Here is a 9,425-nt window from a genome sequence, read left to right on the forward strand (position 1 = left end):
TTCTTACTAATTAAATAAGGTATCTTTTAAAAAAAACATTAAATGTTTGTCTGCAAATTAATCTACATTCTGAAATTAGGCAAACATGAGACAACGTGGCCTCTGTCTTTATTATTATTATACAGAAGTTTCCCAAGAATAATTTACTTTTGCTTCTGGCTTCTTCTTACAATTTAGTTTAATATTGATGCTGCTATATATGACCATTGGTGCTCAACATAACAGGTTCCAAAAAGTGGGTGTGATCAAGAGGTGCTTGGAAGGTCTTCCTCAACAGTGGTATACGGAAAAGAGTGAAACAGAGCAAATGGTTATTTTTCTGGTCCTCTAAAAACAAAAATATTTTGGCTGAGTTTCATAAAATAGTACAGAAAGAAACCCCTTTTTAAAATAAAAAAGGCACATCTCTTCCCCTAGGTAGCTCCTTTGGGAGAACTCTTGTGACAGTTTGTCAGGTGTGAGCATTCTGTATGCATATTAAAAGTGTCTGACTCATCCTTTTAAGCATACCTGCCAGGCGATAGTATTTAAAACACAAAGTTATAATAAACTGGCTTCAGCCTCCACAAGTGGCTCAGAGAAAAGCAGGACTAGAAGCTCCTGAAGCTGCCCTGTAGCCAGCCTTCCTTGTTAGGAGCGGCAGCCACATTTCTAGATGGGGCATTAGGATGGAAGAGGCACATAGCACAAGCCAATCCCCCTCCACTGTTGGAGAGAATTTGAGGGCCAGGCCAAGGGAAAGGAAAGGCAGTGACCTTCCCTGTCAGTCCTTCTCCATCCACAGAGTGTGTTAACTTACATGAATTAACTTTAAACTGTTGAATTGTCTTACCCTTTTTTGAGAGATCCACAGGAATACCAGACTCAAAAGCTTGACTTTGCCTGTAGCTACAGTCCCTTTTCACCTGTGGTCTGTCCCTGTGTTCTGATTCTTCATGAAGTGAACTACTTTGGTAAAGACAGTGAGCTCCTGAGCTTGGCTTTGATGCTGCATTAGGTATCTCACTTTTAGATTCCACCTGAAAAACAAACCTGTCCATTCTACAAGTTTAGGGAAAGGCTGGGAGAAAATAAATACTATAGGGTGTGTTTGTTAACTCCTTGAGAATCCCTCCTTCTAGCCTTGCTCCTGGCCTTTAGAGTTTCCTTCCTGTTGGACAATCAAAGGAAAATGTTTAAACTAGCTGCTATATTAAGGCCAAACTAAGCAATTGAAAACAAATTGTGGAAAGCAACTGGAATTTATAAAATGGTTGTTGGGTTGATTTTTCTGTCCAGAAAACCTGAAAAGGCCTCATGCTGAGCTGCACATATTGGGAAAATCAGAAATTAGGCCTGAGTTACAGTCTAGGTGGCTAGCCAGCCAGCTAGCTAACTACAGTAGGGTTCCCAACTCTCCGGATTTCATGTGGAGACTCCAGTTTTTGGGGCTCCTCTCTGAGTCTCGGTGAGTCACCTTAATCTCCAGACTCTTCACTTTCATTTTTAAAAAATTAAGTTTTTAGGTGGTCTGGTTCAAAAGATATAAACCAAAATGTCAAAAAAACAACAACCCAACTTCTGTTAGTACCGGCTGCTCTAATCTGGCCTTTCCGGTTTTTAGCCAATGAGTGAAGTCAGGGTTGGGATTGACAAGATTTGTTGACCACCACCCCTCGGCAATATCTAAACCCCATTTCAAGTTCTGAGTTTCCTTTTCCTGTGTCTCACATGAGGAATTCAGTAAATATAAAGCATTCAGCAGCATAAAGAGTACTTTCTCTGTACAGGATTGGGACTTCCTTCTGAGTAAATATGCATAGGATTGCACTACAACAGAAGACAACTGGGTGGGCATGCACAGTAAACAATTTTAGTTATAATTATAACAAAAGTGTACATGCAGGTTTTTTTAATAATGTGCAAAAATGGCATATTATACATTTTATCTTTCAAATAATTTTTGAACAGAGCTGTCCTGCCCAGAGCTGAAGGACTCAGACTGAGACAAGGTGGTGTCTTTTTCTCCTTTTATTAGTGTTGTTGTTACATCCAAAGCTGTGCGCCTCATACACCTGTCTACTCTGGCTCACTACTTTGCTACCTAATCTAACTAAGCCGTCTCTGCAGTGTTTGGGGAAAGTTGACTCAGCACTTGTGCCTCAAAAGACACTGGCTTAAGTAGGGAAAGTTTTTGCACATAGATGACGGCTCCACCTCAGTTCTCCTTTTTGAAAGTCTCTCTTCTCAAGCCTCCTTGCCAATACATCAGTAAGGGTGACTTCACTAGGTGACAACACAGGCCCTGGCTCCTGAATGCTTATTGGCTGGGAAGCGTTTGAAGTGTCTAGCAGGGATTCTTGTGCTGGCATGGATGGTGCATCCAGGGAAGCATCTCTCAACTGGTCCAGTGGTGGACTGGCCGGAGGGGCAGGAGCTGCCTCCCCTGATGTGCTGGGCTTGGGGGACTGAGATCTGTCAGGACTATCCCTGCTAAACTGTCCTTCCCCAGCATCCCAAGTAATGTCGTCCTTCATCCGACTCCTCTCCCCGTCTGGGTCACAACAAGAAAATTTTAAAAAGTGTACATGCTGCAGTGTTATACTGTTCTAATTAAGGATTCAAACAAGTCTAAATTTTACTGGACTGTTGAAGAGGGCAGTTTATTTGTCTTATTCATAACCTGTTTTGAATACCTTCCCACTATGAAGCTTTTCTGGGAGTAAAGCCGCAATACTAATTCCACATACCTGGGAGAGAACCCCATTGAATTCAGTAGGGCTTACTTTTGAGTAGACATAGTTAGGGTTGTGCTGAAAATCAAGGGGACTTTTGAGTGAACCTAAAAAAGGATTGTGTTGTAAAACTTTCTCCCTCCGCTCCTTTTCATTTTTAAGCAGTTAGGCAGGGCTTACTTACGTGTCACTGCTTTTATTTGGTGGGAAACTTATACTTTTTAAAAAAAATGTTCTGCAATGGCCAACTGGTTTTGACAATAAACTGTTATATGGGGTGTATATATTTTTACATCTCCAGTGTGTGTGTATGGAATATTTCCAACAACCCTATGAGGTAGGGTTGGAAACCAAGGCAGCTCACAACAAGAAATAAAGCCATTTAAAATCCAATGACCATAAAACAAGTATAAAACAGTTGCAAAACAGCTTAAAGTGGCATGATTCTGAATTTTTGATTAGGAGAGTGAAATTCCTTATCACTGAATTGCAGTCCTGTGCATGCTCCCTGTGTAAGCCCCATTGAACATATTGGGACTCGTTTCTAAGTAAACATGGATATAAATATCTTTACAGGTTGTGTAAATCTTTACAGGTTGTGTTAAGCAGCAGAGCGAGTTCGGCAGCAGGGCGAGGAGGCCAGGGCCCCCCACTCTGCCCTTCTGTTCCCTGACCTCAACTAAACCACAGTCTCCAACCTATTGACGTAATAAACCTCAAACAAAACTATGCAGGTAAGAAGCCAGCAGGCGTGTGGGGGCTTTCCAGTGTTTTGCACAGCCTGCAGCATGTACGACTATCTGCCTGTTGGACAGCAGTCATGGGTGTGCTCTCAGTGCAATGAGCTCCTGGCTCTCCGGGAACGACTTCATTTCCTTGAGGCCAAGGTGGCAGACCTGGAAAAGCTGAGAGAGGCAGAGAGGTGTTTGGAGGAGGCCTTCAGGGACATTATAGCTGTGTCCCACTCCAGCGATGATAACTCTCCTGCTATCATGGAGAACGATGGTCTCGGGGAAGGAGAGCATCCAGCTGAGGAAGAGGGAAACGATCCCTTAGAAGGGACCCATTCCTTGGGGGATGAGCAGCTATCCTCTCGTGCTGAGGATATATCTCCAGGGGGTGGAGGGATCCTTGTAGTGGGTGATTCGATCATTAGGAACATAGACAGTGGGGTGTGTGATGGGCGTGTAGACCGCAAGGTGTTTTGCCTGCCTGGTGCGAAGGTTGCGGATATCGCCCATCATTTAGATAGTTTGGTAGACAGTGCTGGGGAGGAGTCAGTGGTCGTGGTGCACGTTGGCACCAATGACATGGGGAAATGCAGCCATGAGGTCCTGGAAGCAAAATTTAGGTTGCTAGGTAGGATGCTGAAAGCCAGGACCTCCAAGGTGGCTTTCTCTGAAATGCTACCAGTTCCACGCGCAGGACCAGCCAGACAGGCCCAGCTTTGCAGTCTCAATGCGTGGATGAGACGATGGTGTCGGGTGGAAGGGTTTAGATTTGTTAGGCACTGGGGAACATTTTGGGGCAAGCCGGGCCTGTACAAAAGGGACGGGCTCCACTTGAACCAGAATGGAACCAGACTGCTGGCACTTAAAATTAGAAACGTAGCAGAGCAGCTTTTAAACTGACTGAGGGGGGAAACCCGACAGGAGCTGAGAAAGGTCCGGTTTGGAATAAACCCCCCTGGGATAAAAACCAAAGAAATTATGAAATTTTAAAAGGGGTAGGCCTAGAAGTAGGCATTGTGAGAGCAGGGGCACAGGATATAAATTCAGAAGAGCAAAATTACCACAGGCCAAACCACAAGTGCCAAAGACACTTGAAGAGAGACACTGCTTACAAGTGCCTGTACGCTAATGCTAGGAGCCTCCGAACCAAGATGGGAGAACTGGAGTGCTTGGTCTTAGAGGAGAGCATTGATATAGTGAACATAACGGAGACCTGGTGGAATGGAGAAAACCAGTGGGATACGGTTATCCCTGGATATAAACTATATCGGAAGGACAGGGAAGGACGTATTGGTGGCGGAGTCGCTCTATACGTGAAACAAGGCATTTAATCCAGCAAGCTCGAAACCCCAAAAGAGGCAGACTCCTCCACAGAATCGTTGTGGGTGGTGATACCATGCCCCAGGAGGGACTTAATACTGGGAACAATCTATCGTCCCCCTGATCAAAATGCTCAGGGAGACCTTGAGATGAGATATGAAATTGAGGAAGCATCCAAACTAGGAAATGTGGTAGTAATGGGTGACTTCAACTACCCGGACATAGACTGGCCACATATGTGTTCCAGTCATGACAAAGAAGCAAAGTTTCTAGATATTCTAAAAGACTATTCCCTAGATCAGTTGATCATGGAACCGACCAGAGGGACGGCAACCCTGGACTTAATCCTCAGTGGGGACCGGGACCTGGTGCGAGATGTAAGTGTTGTTGAACCGATTGGGAGCAGTGACCACAGTGCTATTAAATTAAACATACATGTAACTGGCCAATTGCCAAGAAAATCCAACACGGTCACATTTGACTTCAAAAGAGGAAACTTCACAAAAATGAGGGGTTTGGTAAAAAGAAAGCTGAAAAACAAAGTCCAGAGGGTCACATCACTCGAAAATGCTTGGAAGTTGTTTAAAAACACTATATTAGAAGCTCAACTGGAGTGCATACCGCAGATCAGAAAAGGTACCGCCAGGGCCAAGAAGATGCCAGCATGGTTAACGAGCAAAGTCAAGGAAGCTCTCAGAAGCAAAAAGTCTTCCTTCAGAAAATGGAAGTCTTGTCCGAATGAAGAAAATAAAAAAGAACACAAACTCTGGCAAAAGAAATGCAAGAAGACAATAAGGGATGCTAAAAAAGAATTTGAGGAGCACATTGCTAAGAACATAAAAACCAACAACAAAAAATTCTATAAATACATTCAAAGCAGGAGACCATCTAGGGAGACAATTGGACCCTTGGATGATAAGGGAGTCAAAGGTGTACTAAAGAACGATAAGGAGATTGCAGAGAAGCTAAATGAATTTTTTGCATCTGTCTTCACAGTGGAAGATATAGGGCAGATCCCTGAACCTGAACTAACATTTGCAGGAAGGGATCCTGAGGAACTGAGACAAATAGTGGTAACCAGAGAGGAAGTTCTAGGCTTAATGGACAATATAAAAACTGACAAATCACCGGGCCCGGATGGCATCCACCCGAGAGTTCTCAAAGAACTCAAATGTGGAATTGCTGATCTGCTAACTAAAATATGTAACGTCCCTCGGGTCCTCCTCCGTGCCTGAGGACTGGAAAGTGGCAAATGTAACGCCAATCTTCAAAAAGGGATCCAGAGGGGATCCCGGAAATTACAGGCCAGTTAGCTTAACTTCTGTCCCTGGAAAACTGGTAGAAAGTATTAGTAAAGCTAGATTAACTAAGCACATAGAAGAACAAGCCTTGCTGAAGCAGAGCCAGCATGGCTTCTGCAAGGGAAAGTCCTGTCTCAGTAACCTATTAGAATTCTTTGAGAGTGTCAACAAGCATATAGATAGAGGTGATCCAGTGGACATAGTGTACTTAGACTTTCAAAAAGCGTTTGACAAGGTACCTCACCAAAGACTTCTGAGGAAGCTTAGCAGTCATGGAATAAGAGGAGAGGTCCTCTTGTGGATAAGGAATTGGTTAAGAAGCAGAAAGCAGAGAGTAGGAATAAACGGACAGTTCTCCCAATGGAGGGCTGTAGAAAGTGGAGTCCCTCAAGGATCGGTATTGGGACCTGTACTTTTCAACTTGTTCATTAATGACCTAGAATTAGGAGTGAGCAGTGAAGTGGCCAAGTTTGCTGACGACACTAAATTGTTCAGGGTTGTTAAAACAAAAAGGGATTGTGAAGAGCTCCAAAAAGATCTCTCCAAACGGAGTGAATGGGCAGAAAAATGGCAAATGCAATTCAATATAAACAAGTGTAAAATTATGCATATTGGAGCAAAAACTCTTAATTTCACATATACGCTCATGGGGTCTGAACTGGCGGTGACCGACCAGGAGAGAGACCTCGGGGTTGTAGTGGACAGCACGATGAAAATGTCGACCCAGTGTGCGGCAGCTGTGAAAAAGGCAAATTCCATGCTAGCGATAATTAGGAAAGGTATTGAAAATAAAACAGCCGATATCATAATGCCGTTGTATAAATCTATGGTGCGGCCGCATTTGGAATACTGTGTACAGTTCTGGTCGCCTCATCTCAAAAAGGATATTCTAGAGTTGGAAAAGGTTCAGAAGAGGGCAACCAGAATGATCAAGGGGATGGAGCGACTCCCTTACGAGGAAAGGTTGCAGCATTTGGGGCTTTTTAGTTTAGAGAAAAGGCGGGTCAGAGGAGACATGATAGAAGTGTATAAAATTATGCATGGCATTGAGAAAGTGGATAGAGAAAAGTTCTTCTCCCTCTCTCATAATACTAGAACTCGTGGACATTCAAAGAAGCTGAATGTTGGCAGATTCAGGACAGACAAAAGGAAGTACTTCTTTACTCAGCGCATAGTTAAACTATGGAATTTGCTCCCACAAGATGCAGTAATGGCCACCAGCTTGGACGGCTTTAAAAGAAGATTAGACAAATTCATGGAGGACAGGGCTATCAATGGCTACTAGCCGTGATGGCTGTGCTGTGCCACCCTAGTCAGAGGCAGCATGCTTCTGAAAACCAGTTGCCAGAAGCCTCAGGAGGGGAGAGTGTTCTTGCACTCGGGTCCTGCTTGCGGGCTTCCCCCAGGCACCTGGTTGGCCACTGTGAGAACAGGATGCTGGACTAGATGGGCCACTGGCCTGATCCAGCAGGCTCTTCTTATGTTCTTATGTTCTTTTTTTATCATTAATTTTTATTCAAATTTTCAAAGGAAAGAAACAAAGCAAAACAAAAACAATTAAACAATAAAATAAAATGTTGACTTCCGATTTGTCGCAGATCAGTTATAGGTCTACAATATGTAACAATCCTATCTCTAAAATTATATTATAAAATCACTTCCTCCAGTAGTTATCTTAATTAATCATCAAATCTCATAAACATTATTTTATTCTTTCCACAAAAAGTCCAAGAGAGGTTTCAATTCCTTGAGAGATATATCTTTCAATTTTTCTCCAAATAAACAAATCGCTTAATCCATCTAATTCAAATCTGTTAGGCCCAATAATTTCAATAGCCATTCTTCCATTATCTATATTAATTCCATCTTCCATCTTCAGTAATCCTGTTAAGTCCAGTAATTTCAGTAGCCATTCTTCCGTTATCAGTATCCCATAATAATCTTGTTGTCATAGCCATAGTCCAAGCAAACATATCAATTAATCCATCTCGTCAAATCTGCCAAGTCCAATAATTTCCACAACCATTCTTCCATTATCAATATTAATTCCATCTTCCATCTTCAATAGTCCTGTTAAATCCAGTGGTTTCAGTATCCATTCATCCATTATCAGTATCCCATTATGATCTTGCTGTCATAGCCATAGTCATATAACAAGAGTCTGATGGGAATTTCCCCCATCACAAATATGTCCTTATCAATTCTGAATATGTTGTTGAAATATTGTTGTGAAGTCACATCTCTGCTCTGGGTGCATCTCTGCTCTGTCACATATTTGTAGTTAATTCCATAACTTTTTTCTATGTCAAGCCCCATCACATCATTCCAGTCAAGAATTCTGAGTATGTTGCTGAAATATTGCTGCAAAGTCATATCTCTGTTCTTCTTTTTTACAAAATGCACTGGCTCATTTCTTAAGAGTTTCTCCACTGTCACATATCTGTAGCCAACTCCATTGATTTTTTCTATGTCAAGCTCCATCATATCATTCCAGTCCAGAAAATTATCCAAGACATTGATAACTTTACCACCAAAATCTTCATTAATTTCTTCAGAGACAACATTGAATTCCAAACAGTAAACTTTATTTCTAACATCCATAAACTCCAAATCTTTTTCCAATTTCACATTTGTTCCAATCTCCAGGGCTTGTAGCTTCCCTATCCCATCAAACTCCTCTCTCACAGAATCCATTGTTTCTTTAAGCTCCTGTGTCATTTTGTTAAATTCAATTTTCATCTCCTGTCTACCCTGTCTCAGGGTTTGTTTCGTTATCTCAATCTCAGCCATTATTTTCTGAAACATAATTTCTTCCATGGTCTCAATCACTTTCCTGGTTGTCTTTCTTAAAACCACAGAAACAAAAATTATTTCAGCCACAACTGGGTTAATGTTCCAGGCTTGCTTATATCAGTGTAGACATTACAGCCTACCTTATCTCTATGTATTCAGTAATACAAAAACAAACTTAGTTCCCAACATCAAAACAATTAGTGGCATCGTGAACAAGCAGATTCGTCAAAATGAAATAGACCAAAAAAAAAGTTTTTGTTCCCCCCTCCTCGAAATAGAAATCCCTCTTCCGTTGGTATCTTTAGAATGCACCTCCAGGACAGCTTTTTGCGATAAAAACAAATATAAGCTTTTTCGATTTCTTTCCTCCTTAATTTCGTTAGTGAAAGAGAAAAGCCATAAACTCACCTAGAAATTCTTCACAGCTGATTCATTGACAAATCTCTTTTTTACTACACCAATTTAAACCAAGTAAAAAAAGAAAATAGAAAGAAGGATGCTTATCTGCCTGTTGAAGTCCGTTTTTCTTTAAAGAAAAGATAAACGTGTCGCTGTAATCAGCAAGA

Source organism: Rhineura floridana, chromosome 9 (assembly GCF_030035675.1).
Source record: "Rhineura floridana isolate rRhiFlo1 chromosome 9, rRhiFlo1.hap2, whole genome shotgun sequence".
In the NCBI taxonomy this organism is placed as follows: domain Eukaryota; kingdom Metazoa; phylum Chordata; class Lepidosauria; order Squamata; family Rhineuridae; genus Rhineura; species Rhineura floridana.